Consider the following 15729-nt stretch of genomic DNA (forward strand, 5'->3'; position numbering starts at 1 on the left):
TGACTTACTTTTTCTAGACTGAAAAACACTATCGCCAAATGTTCTCTGTATAGCTAATTATAAATGGTGATCAACAAGTCACCTTTTAAGCACCTCTATATATAATTACAGGATAAGCTTTTGAGTCTTATCCATCAATACCTGGGATTAATCAACGTTAAATTCCCTAACGTTCCATTTATGACCTCTGCAGAAGCCTTTCCCATGGTCACTTCAAAAACAGCTCACTCTTGGATCAAACGAGTTAGTCAAGTTTAGAACAGAAGTAGTTATGTCTCATGGCAACCTGGCAAGATACAAGGATATCACAATGCAGGTATGAAGAGAATGATGGTCTGCTTAAGATCATTCAGCAAGTAAGCATCAGAACCCAGAGTAATGATAGTTAATTTAGATTTAAAATCCTCATCCTTGCTCACAATGCCATCTTCCTGCACAATATAAGACAGAAACTATTCTAAAAACAAAACAAAAAACCACATCCTGGAATCTCTCCAGATTTGAAGAAAGCTTTTGAGCTATTTGCATGCAACTGAAAGCAATATAGAAAAAAAATCTGCATAATAGCATCCTTTCTGATTATTTTGAGGCATAGAAAACATACCAAGTAAATGAAACTCTCAGGCCTGCACCCACAGCAGGCCCACTCACAGATTCTTATTCTTTTGCAATTTCAGAGGTGCTTGGCAAGACCAGTTCCAGCAGCCTAATAAGGCTTTACTATCAATTTGATTTCTAAGAACTAAGTAGTCAACCAAAAAAAAAAAAAAAGTGTGTCCAACAAATTCCAGTTTGCTAATGTAAACATAATTAAAAAAAAAAACCAACCCCACAACAACTTTAAAAACAAAATATTTGAAAGTCAGTTTCCTTTCTTTACTAGCTGCCAAGAGCAAAGTTCAGGGCTCTGTGCTTCTTGAGTTGATGAAATCATTAACACCTACAGCAGAGTCAGGAATGTTACTCTGCCCTCAGGACTTGGTAAGTAATAAGAAACTGGTGTCAGTTTCACATTTAAAAGCCAGTTCCAAGTAATAAATTTCAAATTTCAGATCCGGATGGAAGCCCAGCCCGAGCAGCATAGCAGAGGCTCAATTTAAAGCACTTCGCTCAAAAGTTATCAACACTGGCAAGCGTGCCAGCAAGATGCTTGTGAAAACAGCCAGAAGATGCCTACCACAAAATTATGCCTTGCTGCAAAATGCATCCAGCAGAGTGTGTGAAGAGTTACTGCAAAAAACAGTGAACAATACTCACAGCACAGAAAACTTGATTAATTTTCTCTTTAGCCAGCCCTTTTGTTGCTACAGACGCCAGAGCAAGACTTAGGGAGACCTTGTGTGGCAACATCAGGCAGCAGGCAGCCAGCCTGGAAGCTAGAGAGCCAGCGTGAATTACAGGGTCTGTATGCATTTAGCAACTTCAATAAAGAACTCCCTTTATATTCATTACAACACAGTTCTGTCTTTGCTGCTACTGGGGGTGCTACAGAGGAGGCACTAACAGCTGGTCCTCGCAAGAGTCAAGGTCTTCTAATAGGATAAAAGTAGGGTGCAACCCTCTTTCCAACAATGTGGGTCTCAAGTGGCTCATCTCCCTCTTCCCCAAACACAGCACAGGCACCAACCTATGCAAGTTGTATGTGCCCATTTCCATTTCATGGGAGATGGAACTATGACTGGAAGTTCAACACCCATTCATTTATTTAGGGCTGCCTAAGAGAAGCACAGGCAGCTTTCCAGTGCATTAAAACACTTAAACCAACATTTCCCTGACTGTGCTACTTCCCATCCAAGCCCTCCAGGCTTTAGGGCTGATGCAAAAGATTCCACATAGTCACCTCTCTTCTGTTTTCGTGTTCCTCAAGTGAATTCACCTTTGAATTATAAGGCACAGAGGAAAATAATTCCCACAATGATAACCTGCCACTTACTCTGCCTATATTTCAAGTTCAAGGCAAGCTCTCTTTCATCCCATTAGTATGGGATGCACAGAGTATCCCATACTAATGCCAATTTTCCTGCAAGTTTCTGCATATTTTGATGCACTTCTTTTGACACTAGTGCTATGTTTTGTTCCTTCCCACAAACACATGTCAGATACCCTTCCTGAAAACACCCCCTCTGACGTGTGATCCAGTGCACTGCTAGTATTATATGCCAGTCTTCCTGTAAAATCTACTTCCCTGTGTCCTACCAATAGCCCAAGAGTCCAGGATTCCCAAGTCATTTCCGGTCCCCTGGATTAGCATCCAACGATGTCCTGTTTACATTTCAGGGCTGTGGTGGAAATAAACACCATAATGTCAGGACATTCCATCAGCAGGATTCCAGCGCAACCATGCTGGGCTGTGAGCAGAATGCTGAACCAAGTATGGTCTGACTTTTTACTTTATCTTATTTCCTCTTACTTATAGTTCCATTACCTACCAGAGGACGTCTTCTAGCGAGTCAGTCCATGCAAGCACATACTGGAAGGGTCTTTACAATTGCAAAGTTACTAAACAAGGGAATTAACAAGTAAGCAAATAAACACAACAAGCAGGAAAGGGGTACTGGATCACAAAAAAAAGATTTTATTTCTTTATCAAACAGAATTTCAAAGCAACAAAATCATCCCTCTATCAGCCAGATGATGAAATTAAGACACAGATAAGGAAAAGCCATTTCCTGGTTAAATGGTTGTAAGGACTAAATTCTGCTGTCAACTATGGTAGCAGTAAAACTAAAGATGAGTCAAAATTAATAAATTAATTTCAATTATTCTTAATTATATTTATATTCTTAATAATTATATTCTTAAGTAGCAATACTTGAATAATCAGAAGCACAAATGCATCTGCTGTTAAATCTCAGCCAAGAGATATTTATTTTTATTTAAGTAGGTTACAAAATTTCCAGACTAGAAAACAGCCTGTTAGCAAAAAGGCTGTTCTGCAGTATGACTAAAAACTCTCTGTTTCTCACCCCAGTAATGTACAAACAAATGCTGTCTTCTCCATTCCAATCAGAATATTAAATGTAAATATTATGAAGAAGGATCTCTCAAAACACACAAGTTGGATGGCTACCAAGGACAGGCTGAAGGATCTGAAAGCAACGCTTTCTATGATGCACTGGATCTCTCAGAATCAGAGACAACAAAGAAACGAAAGATATACCAAGTTTGTATACTCTATCTGACTCAGTGCAAAAAACCTCTGCCTGACGATATTTTGTTGAGTTGCCTGTTCAATCTAGATTTCAAGTATTGCCATTTCATGCACAGAAGAGTTACTGTACAGGTACTGATCCTTGAGGGAATATGACTGGAAACCAGACGACTGTGCTGCTGGAATGAATGCTTGCTCTTTGGGATTGAATTAGCATGGAAGTGGCTCCCTAACACTTGTGTAAGATTGTCATCTTCAAGTTGCAAACCAGGCTAGAGCTGTCTTTAAGACAGTTTTGTATAATGCTTTAGTCCCACAGATGTTTCATTTACTAAGATTGATGGCCCTGAAGACTATTTGGAAACTGTAGCGAGTGTGATGAGAGCTGCAATCTATCTAAATAAAGCAAGGGAGATAAGACCCACGTTCCAGGCTTGAATCGTCTCCTTCCGCACTTCTAGGTAGCAGTTATTAGCCACTATTCAAGTGAACTAGACCGGACAGATGCCTTAATATGACAACCACTTTGAGAACCTGCCTCAGGTACCACAGTGCCATGCAGAACATTTTCCATTCTGTGAAATTTGATCGAGAAGAATTGTATGGAAGCCTAAGCCTCACCACATTTAGACCATGCTGCAAAACTCACCGCTTTGTCCAAAGCGTAGTGTGAATTGTAGACTCAGAACCCCCTGGCACTTTTCCATGAGCTGTATTTTTCTTTCTCCCCGTCCCTGAAGTTTACAAGCACATTGTTGGAGGCAGGTAGGGAGTTCTAGTACTTTTGCTCCCCATATTTGGGAAGCTGTTGATTTAAACCATGTGCACACAGTGAAGTCTCAACAAGGACATTATGAATGCATGTAATGATGTGATGGCTGCTGGTGATTAGTGGAAAAAAAGAGAGGGAGGAGGAGTTTAGTGGGTCTTGGGCCAGCTCCTAATGGACAAGCTTCCACATCGCAAAACCAAGGTCTGCAGCTGCCACAAATCACATCCATCAGCCATCTCCCCAGAACAGTCAAGCAGCAAATGGACAGGCATTGACCATGCTGCTCACTCCTAATGTGCTTCCACAGGACTCTGGAGTGCACTGCCAAGACAGGCTGTGAGCAAATTTGATATATATTGCCCACGCTTTGCCTGCCACTTTAGCATCTTTAACAAATACTACACTAACTTTAAAAATAATCAGTGGGCCCAAGTTAAAAATAAATTGCAAGTTGGCTTTCATGAGAAAGCAAGTGAGCCAATACCATTTATAGTAATTTGACGTGTCACTGAATAGCATCATTTTTATAAATACACTGAAAGCCGGACATGAAATAACTGGTTAACAGCTCCCTAATCACAAGGGCTTCCTCTGCTACACATTTTTCCTATTTATCCAATGGCTTCTGTTTTATATCTAGTTTGCTAATGGAAAAAGGGGAAGGGGGAGGGGGAAAATTGGCCTAAACTGATCCAGCAGATGCACGGAGCTGGGGCCTCAAACACTGGCTTCTTTTCTGCAGCCACTAAAGGGCGGTGGGGGAGAAACATTTCAGCAAAATTCTTTCTCTGCAGTAACTACCGCAGAAACACATTTCCCTCTGTTTGGAGCCACTCAAAATAACTGCAGCTCAAATGCCAGAAGAATATTTTGTGCTCCCTGCATTTAGAAGAAAAAGAGATGGGAAAATACTGAAGAAAGTTCATAGTACGGTGGTCTCAAAACAGCCACAGAAGGCTTCCAAAAAAGTACACTCTCACAAAGAAAGCAAAACAAATCTAGCCCCAAAATATTTGTTATTTAATGATCTCAATGTGTTTTACAACCATGTATAGGAAATACATCATTTTATTAGACCACTCATCTTCTAGGCCATGCAAACCATTCAGAAATTTAGAACAACTCTCTACACCAAATTTCTCACAACTGCCAGGAACACCTTTGCAAGCATGACTGTGTGCACCAAAAGCATCTGTCATAATTTATGCATGTACTAAAATAATTAAATAAAAATTCCTCAGGTATATTGACTTCTGTCTGCACTGCTTAGGAGATAAGATGCACATTGAAGGCTGTGCACTTCCACAGTGAACATCCTGCTTTGTGTTACTAAATGGATGGGAGACCATTTCATAAGACCATGAAAACAGAAAAAGGTGAGGGATTCACCATCTACTCAAAACTGCATCCACCTTTGCTCTGTCCACTTTAATTTTAAGATACTTGTTAAATACTTTATGTTTTTAGTCTACAAAGGTGGATAAGGGGGGCACTATACATGCAAGCAGAATGTGATTGCAAAAGTTGTCAAAATTCAAGTCAGTAGCAGAGGCAAGAAGCAAACACCGGCCTTGTTTTTGTGTCCACAAGGCCTTAGCTCCAGTGAATAAAGTTTCACTGGGTCCCCTATGTCTCTACTGCAGTATTAGTGCTAGAAAATAGGCATGTAAATCTCCTAACCAAATTGTAAGCCTCTTCACATTGAAACTATGCCTTTTTCCTGAGTCCTTGCAGTCCCATCATCAGCATCTAAAGGGAAAGTTTTCTTTCAATACAACTCTGTGTTGTGATGACTTATTTCCTAGTCAATTGTCAACAGTTTGTCTATCCAGAGCAGAAGGGAAGAGAGTAGTGACAAACATGGGAAGGCTAGTGGTACTGAAATAATCTTACCTCTGTACTCACTGCAGTGTGGGCAGGTTCTAGCCTCTAACCTATACCTCTTAAGTGCTTAGGACAGCCTGTGCTTAAAGTATCTCCAGGTCTGGGTCAAAAGCATTTCTCTTTCTGAACAGTTTGAGTGAATTTCGGAAAAACTTAGCAATGTATCAATAGGAATTGGGCTCTGAAGATCACTTCAGACAAACAACAAACAAAGTTTATTCACACGGTAGCTTTGATCCACGTTATGAAGCGGGCAGTTTATGGATAAGTTTTATAATTCCCCCATAAGGCATCCTGACATAATAGGAGACAATCAGATTTAGGAATGACTGACTGCAATGCAGGACCTATACCACCAGTAGAGTAGACAAAGGAGAAAGAATAGCAAGAAGCAACTTTCAGTGGAACCATGGACTCATGTGAGCCAGGGACACCATGAGATCTGTTCCTTCTCTTCTTCCCCATGGCCCTCGGTTTCCTTTCACCCTTTGCAGTCAGAGCACAGTGTTCACAGGAACAATTCACTAGGCTTAGTTCTATAAAAAATTAGGCAGTATTTCAAAGAGTAGTTCCTCTCCTCTTGCTAAAGGCTGAGGGGAAAAATGTTACCCAAAGTGGTTGGTATTGCTGGTCCAAATGAAGATGCTTTGCCTTGTGCTAGATAAAGTCAGAAGATGACAGCCCAGCAGCTATTGCCTTGATGTGCTTAGGGGGATTACAAACCAAGGCCTGCACTTTGTATGAAAAAGCAGCAAGCAGACTGCCAAGACCCCTCTCTAAATACATCTCAAAGTGGGTTATTGTGAGGAGTGTGAGCATTATGATCTCAGCTGCCAACAAGTACTTCTGCGGGAAGCAATTTGCAAGCAGGAACTCATTCTCCCAACAATCCAGGCTTTGACCCATATTCGTGCTGTGCAGTTAATCTAAGTGGAATTAGTGCTGATGAAAGGGGCCATATGGACAGCCCTTGACACAGAAATCTTATTTACCCACAGAAATTTCCGTGGCCAGCAGCATTGTAAGATACATCTTACATGCATGTGCCAAAGACACGTGCACTTCTCTCCAGCTGCCTAAACAAGTAACCCTGGACTATCCAACCCCAACTTTCTGTAAAATGGAAGGGAAAAATTTTGTGATTCCTAGATTCATGAAAAACAAATAGAAGAGTGACTTTAAAGCATTTTTATATACCACACAGAACACCTACTTGTGTTTTCTGATTAGTGCCACGTTTGTCTGGGTCTGAACAGAGGATATCCCAGAACAAACCTATTGTTATTCTGGCCCAATTACAAAACAAACACAATGGGTAATAACCAAAATGTGTTTTTCCATACTACTACATATTTGCCTCCCTCTCTTCTCAGTCTACAGCTCCTTTAGTGCTAACCCAGAATTGCTGAGACCAAAATTTCTATTTAAGAACTCCTTAGCTCTTATGAGAATGTAAGGCATGAGAGGAGTATAAAGCCAGCAAAGCAGGAGTTATGCTCGGACTTAGATCCTGCTTTTCATGGAAAGTGAGGCTTGTAACATTATTCCTTTATGTCTTCACAAAGCACACAGATTGTGTCTACACAAACTTTGGAGGACTCCGTGCATATTCCTCACATGCAAGATAGCAGCATATCACACAGCTGTCAGAGAAGCATCCTTGTTAACATTCTTTAGTTTGTTTTATGAACTGAGATTTTGCAAAAGAGAAAAGTGAATAAAATAATCTGTCCAAAACCAGCACTAAATGATGGTATAAGAGTAAAGATGAGGCAAAGGTAGGTGCACCAGAGGTCCATGCACTGACTGAGTAAACAAGAACTTTTTTTCCTCTGAGTTAGATTATATGTGCTGCAACAGCTATGGTAGTTCAGGACTCTTTCATTTCTTAAAATGCAATGGCAGATGGTGTTAACAAAGCTGCAGTTGGATTCACTGTTGTTCAGCAAGTGTTAGCAGAAACATTATCTGGTGCCCTTCCTTGTATTTCTTTAAGTTTTCAATAATAAATATTCCTTATTTAATTACTTTCTAGCCACCCTGCACACACTCTTCTGGTGAATTCTTCTGCAGGAGTGCAAGTTGAATTACAGTTCATTGCCTTTCATATGCTTTCATGTTAACCACTGAAATTCTGGATTGACTACTATTGACAGGTACAGAAACAATTCAAAAGCTCATTGTTGCAGACATCCTAAAACTACCAGGCAAGCACAGAGCACATACACAATGTCACTAGCAGAACAGGTACAGATCAAAGACAAGCAGAAAGCCTCACTGCTTTCCTGTATCCTGTCATCCCTGACCACCATCTTTGCCTGATGGGAGGACATTCTTTCAAAAGAACATGCAGAGAGAGCAGGGGCAACATTATATCTTGAGTCTATCCCTGTAGGAAGATATGCTTATGCTTGCATGCCCTGTTGCACATTCCGGAGCAAGACTACTCAGGATTCATTTGTCCCTGGCTTCTACAGTCAGAGACAGGGCTGTATGTTTGAGGAGATACAGTAGGGATCCACTGTGGTGTGTCTGCCATCAGGCCTGCAGGCCTGTGGAATGAGGCTGGCACAATATTCACTTCCACCTTTCTATTGAACTTAGGGGTAAATTGCAATTCAGTACTGAATTAAAAACATTTTTCCCAAGAAACTGGAAACCAGGAAGTGTTTACATTGGAGCTAAACCCTCCATTCCACCAAAGCAGTGTGTTGGAACAGTTATGCATCAGGACAGTCTTCTTAGATAAGAAGTGTTTGAGGAACTCCCAATAATGCCTTCTCCAGCCTGACATCCCACTGGGACAAGGATTGTAAAACACTAGACCTTTTCCCCTCCAAGTGGTAAAACAGTGTTAACATCTCTTGCATAAAAGACAACTCCAGTCCTGCTTTTGCTTCTTAAGCTAATACTGTTCCCACAAATTCTGTATCAGATCCTCAGCTTGTTTACTCTGAAAGTTCCTTGGAGCAGTGGCAACTTTTCCATCAGCTCCTCACTGGGGCTTAGCTATGAAGAATAATAGTCAAATCTGCATTGGCAACATCTTCTATGGCCAGGCATCAGGCCCAGAGAAAACATCAAAAATTCTCTGACTTTAAAGATATTCTCCTATGCTTGCTCTGCATTCTTAATTACATCGTCGTTCACCTCAGAGGTGAGTTTGCCTTTGAACCCATTGATTATGATCACATTTTCGCAGCAACACCTTCCAAAAACACTGCTAATACTGGACCACCCAGAATGGTAACAGAATGAAAAAATGGATAATGGGATGAACAATCTCAATTAATACAAAATACTAGACAGAGTTCACTAAACAATATCTATACACTAAACAATATCTATACACAAAGGGGTTTATGCCATGAGGTCATCCATTCCAAGAACATAAACACTTTAAAAAAGATGGTAGGGAAAAGCCAGGTACAGAAAAATGCCTGTACTTCCCCCTTCTGCATTAGATGCCCTTGCAAAAGGCCATTCTCCTTCCTCAAGCCTAGACTAAAGGCCTCCTGCGAGTGTTGTTCTCTTTAGGGTTCAGGTGATGATTTGTTTCACACACAAATTCAGCCCTAAACTGCATGTTTTATGGATAAATGCACAGCCCACATTACCCAGCACCTGATGGAAAGATACTCCTGTAAGATGAAGGTCAGAATGGACCATTATGATCATCAAAGACAACTTCTTGCAGAACACAAACTGCATATCACCCAACAACTTCTTTTTCACTCTCTCTCATAGAAGTGGAAACAGACTTGTCACTGCATGGTGTAATTTATTTTTTTTTCTAACTCCCATTTACAAAAGTCCAGGAGATGTCTCTTAACACCCAAAGACACTTCGTCAATTCATGTTTGATGACCATTCAAATTCTGGATCAGGCTTACTCCTTGATCCTCCTTACCCAAGGATCACTAAATGCTTTACTAATATCAGTGAATTTAGTCTCAGGTCATGGCTTAAAGGAGTTCTCTTTCCCCTATTTCACAGATAAAGAGAATTAGAAATTGTAAAACTACTCCTATACAAAGCAGTGTTTGAAGAGCTACAGAGACAAAAAATGACAAAAAACCAACACACAAACCCATCAGACTACAACAAAATTCACTGTACTTCAATGCCTCTAAAGGTCTTCTGCCTTTGCGTAAATGTAATCCAACCTTAATTCTGCAGGATACAGGTTTCACCACAAGAATTCTTTCTGCAGCTTAGCAAAGATCCACTGGTAGATCCAGTTCACTGGTAGATTACCAAATTGCAGTTGATCAGATAGTGTTGAAGAGGAAACATTTAGGAATCTTGTTCAAATACAATGTTCCTCCTAGTCTAGTAAGTATTTGTGACTGAGGTAACCAGAAAACACCTACACTACCACAAAGCTAAGAAATAGCTACAAGTTTGATGCCTCTGGCCAAATTCTTTGCTCACTTACAGAAGGACAAACACGTCTGGCTTCAACAGGATTTACTTAGTATTTCAAAGGTGCCCTTGGTCTCCAGTGGGATGCAAGGTGTAAAACAGCCAAGAACTTTACCAAAATTTGCCTACAGTCATCAAGACTCAACTACCAGGTACAATTGCCAGTAATTTTTATTGATGTCATTATTTTGTTCCCATCAACACCACTTTCCTTTTGACTTGTTCAGGTGATTCTTTTCATTTTCCAGGCTGATCATAAACCCTATTCAATGTTCTGAGAAAGATACAGTCCCTTCCTCTAATTTGCTTTTGAACAAAACTAAGCACTGTGGTACTGCTCTCCCAAATCCCATAAGTTTCACTTAGTAATGAGTTCTCTCAGAAACATCAAGTAGGCTCCTCCATTGTGCATGATATGAACTGTTTGTGATCTCCACTGTAGATAATTATTTCCAAGGCCAGAGAATTCCAGTATGTGCTGTGGCATACCATGGAAAAGAAGAATACCTAGAGATATAAGACAGACAATGCAACTAGCAAAAAAATGGTCTATGAAAAACAGTATTTGTAACCTTCAGGATGTTAGAGCACCCTGGACAGGAGTCAGGAAGAACATGACCTCTCCAATCTGGGGGGAGGGAAAGAAAAAGAAAAAAGAAAAAAAATTAGTAGAGAAGGAAAATGTTTTCCTTAGACTGGAACTATGTTGAATGGCTCCAGTACATGGAGAAGAAACACTACCTATACCAATAAGTATGAAATATGGCAATCTTAAACAGTGTGATTTGTATAGGATGACGAGGATGTAACACCACGAAGTTTAGTTCATCCTTTCCTCAGCATAATGCTTTTCTGTTTTCCTTGCCAAAGCCATTGTTCTTCATGATGTAAGTTGACCAGAAGCTGAGAGCAGGGACAGTTACCCTTGTAACTGGCAAGTAACTTGTGCAAGGAATGCAGGGGAGTATGCACTGGCTTAAATTAAAGACAATATTCCAGCTGAAATGATTACTTGGTCCCTCTTGGCACGGTTGTTAAACTGCTACATTTTGCTACTGTAACAGGACTTTCTTGCTGTTTCTATACCAATTTAATATTGATTTCTGTTGAAGTTGCTGCCAATGCAAGGTCCTGAAATACTGGGCCCCACCACAGTCAGAAGGAAAAAAAGGTAAAATGGAACCAGGGAGGGGTTAAAGAAAACACAGAGAAGAACATTGTACTTGGCTGTACAAGTAACTCGTGAATACATCGAGAAATGTCCTGGATTATCAACTGTAATAAAATCTCTCAATGAGGAAAACAGGGATGTCCTGGAGAACTACGAGTTCTGGTTTTCTGTGTTCACTTCATGCATGGTTTGAAAATATTCCCTTTATACAACTGGAAAACGAAAAAGGGGAAAGAAAGAGAGAGAGAACAAGAGAACAAGAGAAAGAGAGAAAAGAAAATGGAGCCACAGAAAGCTCACTTTTCCCAGTAGCTAGAGATAGATTTAAGCATTGCCCTTGTAAGGAGAAAGACAGCAAAATACCATTTGGAACATGGATGGGAGAGCAAGGATACTGAAATAAAAGGTTTTTATTTACTTCTTATTCACAGTCAAATTTAGGTGGGAGACTGACAGCCCAGTTTTTAGTTTGGGGGCAGCAGTTTCTCTATAGGGCATATATTTGAAGAAAGGAGGATGAAATGGAGCTGAAATAATGATCAGAGAACAAAATGGCCTACAAATTACACAGGTGTATGCTTAAGGTGGGCAACCGGTTGTCAGTCAAGACAGCTTTAGAAGCAGCAGCAAAGAACTCAGATTTTTTCCTCTCAAAGTTGGCATAGCATGATCCTCTATCATCTGCTATGGAGTAATCTTTTTTATCTATCTTTAAGCAACAGTTGGTAATATTTGTAAGATACAATCCAGAAACAGCCTTCTACACCATTACAGTACTAATTACTTCCTCTGAACTGAGGAAGACTCTCCAGGTTTCCACATAAATTACCCATTTCCTATGAAACATAATGGCTTAGTATGTGAACATTTCTCTCCTTCCTGCACCTGTATTTGTTTGAGTAGGAAGAAGTAATAGCCAAGTTACTCCTTTATCTAAAGCAATAGAAGCCTCTAATATTCACGTTGATGTCCTAGGAACTCCGCGTGCCAGAAACATAGGATGAGTGACTGCATGCACTTGGATAGGTTTTTTATTATATTTGCTTTAGTCCTATCTTGATATGGTTGAAAACTACTTCAGCTTCCTACCTGTTGGGGTTAGGCTGGTATGTTTACTATTAACTAATTTTTTTTTTTTTTGCAACAGCAAAGACTTAAAAACTAGTCTAATTTTTTTTTTTTTTTTTTTTTAAATCTAGTAGTTTGTTGCAAATTCTCATTAAGGGGCTAAACTCTGCTTTATCTCAGGCACGCTTTTAGGATGCCTCAACTATGTGCAGGGACAAAACACAGTAAGTTTTAAGAAAGGAAAAAGAGTAAGCAACAAACTTTATCTTCCTATCTTCATCATAAAAATGCAAAGCTACCCATATGGCCCACTGCAAAAGAATGCATTTCCTGGAGGCACTGTGCTGTCTCACTAATGCACACATACAAGATGTACTGTACAGATATAGGCTGGAGGTCACAAAATCCCACTGCTGACCAGCAAAAAAAAAAAAATAAAATACAAACCCAACAAAAAAACCCCCTCATATTTCACAGTCAGGAGGTTCTCACAGAGCCACATTTCACAACACAGCAGCTGAGTAAGGATTTTTAAAAACAGCAAAAACATCAAAGTATGTTTAAGGTCTCAGATACATGATTTTTGCTCAAAATAAAAACTGTCTGTTCCCACTGTTTAGAGGAAGAGAGAGCTGGATGTGGTTGTGGGTTTATACAATGACATGCATGCACAGCATCCTGCTAGGAAGCTTGCAGATCCATGATGAGGAGCATGAGCATGTGTTCATGCATCCCAGGACAGAAGTGTGATTGCACACTTATTCACATACTCACATGTTGATCAGGCACAATGAAGGCAGAAACACAAGTTCACACACATGCAATTCTTACCTCTGCTTTGTATACAAAACAGATTTAGAGCCTGAGTGCAATAACTTGGCAGTCAGAAAAGAGTGATATTTCTCATGCAGAAAATACCACCCAAGTTGCAAAAGCCATTTTTCTTGCTACTCTTCCATTCCATGTGCATGTTGGCACCTCATGCCGACATGAAGTCATAGTATATTCCAGGAACAGCTCTAGGGATTTTTTTCTTTTTCCTTTTTTCTTTTTTTTTTTTAAAGAAGGAATAGTAGAAAGTTTACCAAAATTGGCTTAAATCATGAAGACCAAGACCCTGAAAGATATGTAGACACTTTAATCGCAGGACAACCATCCTCCAAGAGAAATCTTGGGAATCTGTGGGAATCTGTGTTCCTGTGAACACCAGCAGAGTCAAAACCACAGTGAGGTCATTTGATGACTGCGGAAGAAGACAGAGGCTTCTGCAGGCTCTTATCCAGTGTTTCTGCACTGTATTAATAACCTGGGACTTCTGGCATTCATAATGCAATCCAGTAATTTCTGATAGACACAGAGGAGAATTATGTACCTTTCACTGTATATGACAGCATCAACTGAGGCTTTGAAATGACACTGTGGGTCTTGGATGGCTTCTCTATACTTTTAATCCACTGGGTGCTTCAAGTGAAACCCAAACAGTGCTTTTCTGTGATCTATCTTCATTCATAGACAATTATTTTTTAAAGCATTCTAGACCATCTAATGACAAAAAGGATTGGAAATGTGAACAGCTACTCTGCCTGCTGATTGCTGCTACCAATCTAAGATTTTCAATGACCCTAAAACCACTGAACCTATCTTCTCCAGTTATCCAAAGCTGTGTCATAGGATCTACATCTTCTCCCTCCAACTTTTAACCCACTCACCATTTTAACAGAATGACAAGAGCCTCAGGCATTAAAGCATTTTTCAGCAGGCACCACTGGAATTCCAAGCAGAGAATTAAAAGCTGGTTTTGCTTTGTAGTGAGAAGAAAGTATTCCAGCTAACAAATACTCTGCAGAGAGAAGAGACAATGCCTTGGTCATCTCTATCAACTCTGAAGAGGCAAGAAACTCCCAACAGAAATAAAATGTTACAGAAACCTACCACTAGCAAATATTGATACATCTTAAGCCCCTGGGCTGGCAAGCATAACATTAGACCATAACATTAGACTGGCATGGCCTGAGGGAGCTGGAAACAGTTCTCTGAAGCTACAAAGCCTCATTGTCAAAGGATGATAGTTATTCATTAATCTGTTTCCAGCCACACAGTTTTGGTGGATTGGTTAGTTTTGGTGAGTTTTTTGGGCTTAGACTGAAAGCAGAAAGAAACACTATGCATGGCTTAAAACACTGAGAAACAAAATGCACCAAATAATATCTATACCAGTCTTGCAGATCTGTTATTCAAAACTCTTGTTTCATAATCAGGGTTAAAGTGCCAGAAAATGGTCAGATAGAAGTGCAAAACTAATGACAGATATTCTTTCCTGAATACATTTAGCCACATGTACAGAGAGGAAAAGAATATATTATCAAGGGATTGAAAGCAAGTCCAAATACAGGAACAGTTTTATCAGATTTTCCAGCTTGCTGCATTGGTCTCAGTCACACAAGCAGCACTTTCATTTGCTTTGTCCTCTAAGCAAAGCCCAGTGAAAAGAGCACAACTCCCTTTTATTCTGAAGCCTTTGGACTGCAGTAATTCAGACAAGTTTTCAAGATCAGATGCCACAGAAGACAAATGGTCCCTGGGTCATACTATTTTTAATGGCAGTCTCTCTGCCATGACATCACTTCCATCTTACTTCTACAGAGGATAGCAGCTTTGGAGCAGCTGCCGTGGAGAAGATATGAAAGTCATATAAAAAAAAAAATCATTAGTATGTTCTTACTATGAAAAATGTAAAGCAAATGTAGCTTTTTCTTAAGGCCTTTGTGTTTAGAGGCACAACGTAAAGGTGATGGTCAAAATTTTCACTATTTCTGATAAAGCACTGCAAGAATCATGGACAGATAACATAACAAAATACCCAAGAATCTAAAGTCCTGCATAAAGCCACCAGGTTTCAAAATCAAGGGAATTTTTGCAGACCATCCAGTTCCATAAGTACCCTTCACTGTCTAAGGAAAAGAAATGTGCACTGTAAAACTGTTCTACTTTCACTCAGTTCAGTTATATACTGTTCATGATCTTTGCTACCATGAGGGACAGAAGAGAGGAGAAGAGGAGGAGAAAAACTGCAGCTTCTTACCATCAAAAAGTCTGGAAAAGGTGAAAGACATTTTTAGGAAAGGAAGAGGAAAAATCCACACAGGATCATCCTTAAAAGTTTACCAGAATCAGACATTAAATACAAAGAAAAGACCTGTTCATCATGATATAAGAAAGAATTTTTTTACTGTGAGAACAATTAATCATAGCAACAAC

General features: G+C 39.8%; 1 protein-coding gene across 4 annotated transcripts in view; it reads right to left on the reverse strand.

Moving 5' to 3' along the window:
* DAAM2 (dishevelled associated activator of morphogenesis 2) overlaps nucleotides 1-15729 on the reverse strand; it is a 202105-nt gene that overhangs the window by 142895 nt on the left and 43481 nt on the right. Inside the window, exon 1 of one of the 4 annotated variants that reach the window (XM_027641234.1) lies at nucleotides 14181-14199. The exons of the other annotated variants lie outside the window; for them this stretch is intronic. The gene's annotated coding sequence lies outside the window, so the exon portion shown is untranslated. Of the gene's footprint in view, nucleotides 1-14180; nucleotides 14200-15729 lie in introns of those variants that run through there. 4 annotated transcript variants of the gene reach the window in all.

Source organism: Corapipo altera, unplaced genomic scaffold (genome assembly GCF_003945725.1).
Source record: "Corapipo altera isolate COAL_440 unplaced genomic scaffold, ASM394572v1 48b, whole genome shotgun sequence".
NCBI lineage: Eukaryota > Metazoa > Chordata > Aves > Passeriformes > Pipridae > Corapipo > Corapipo altera.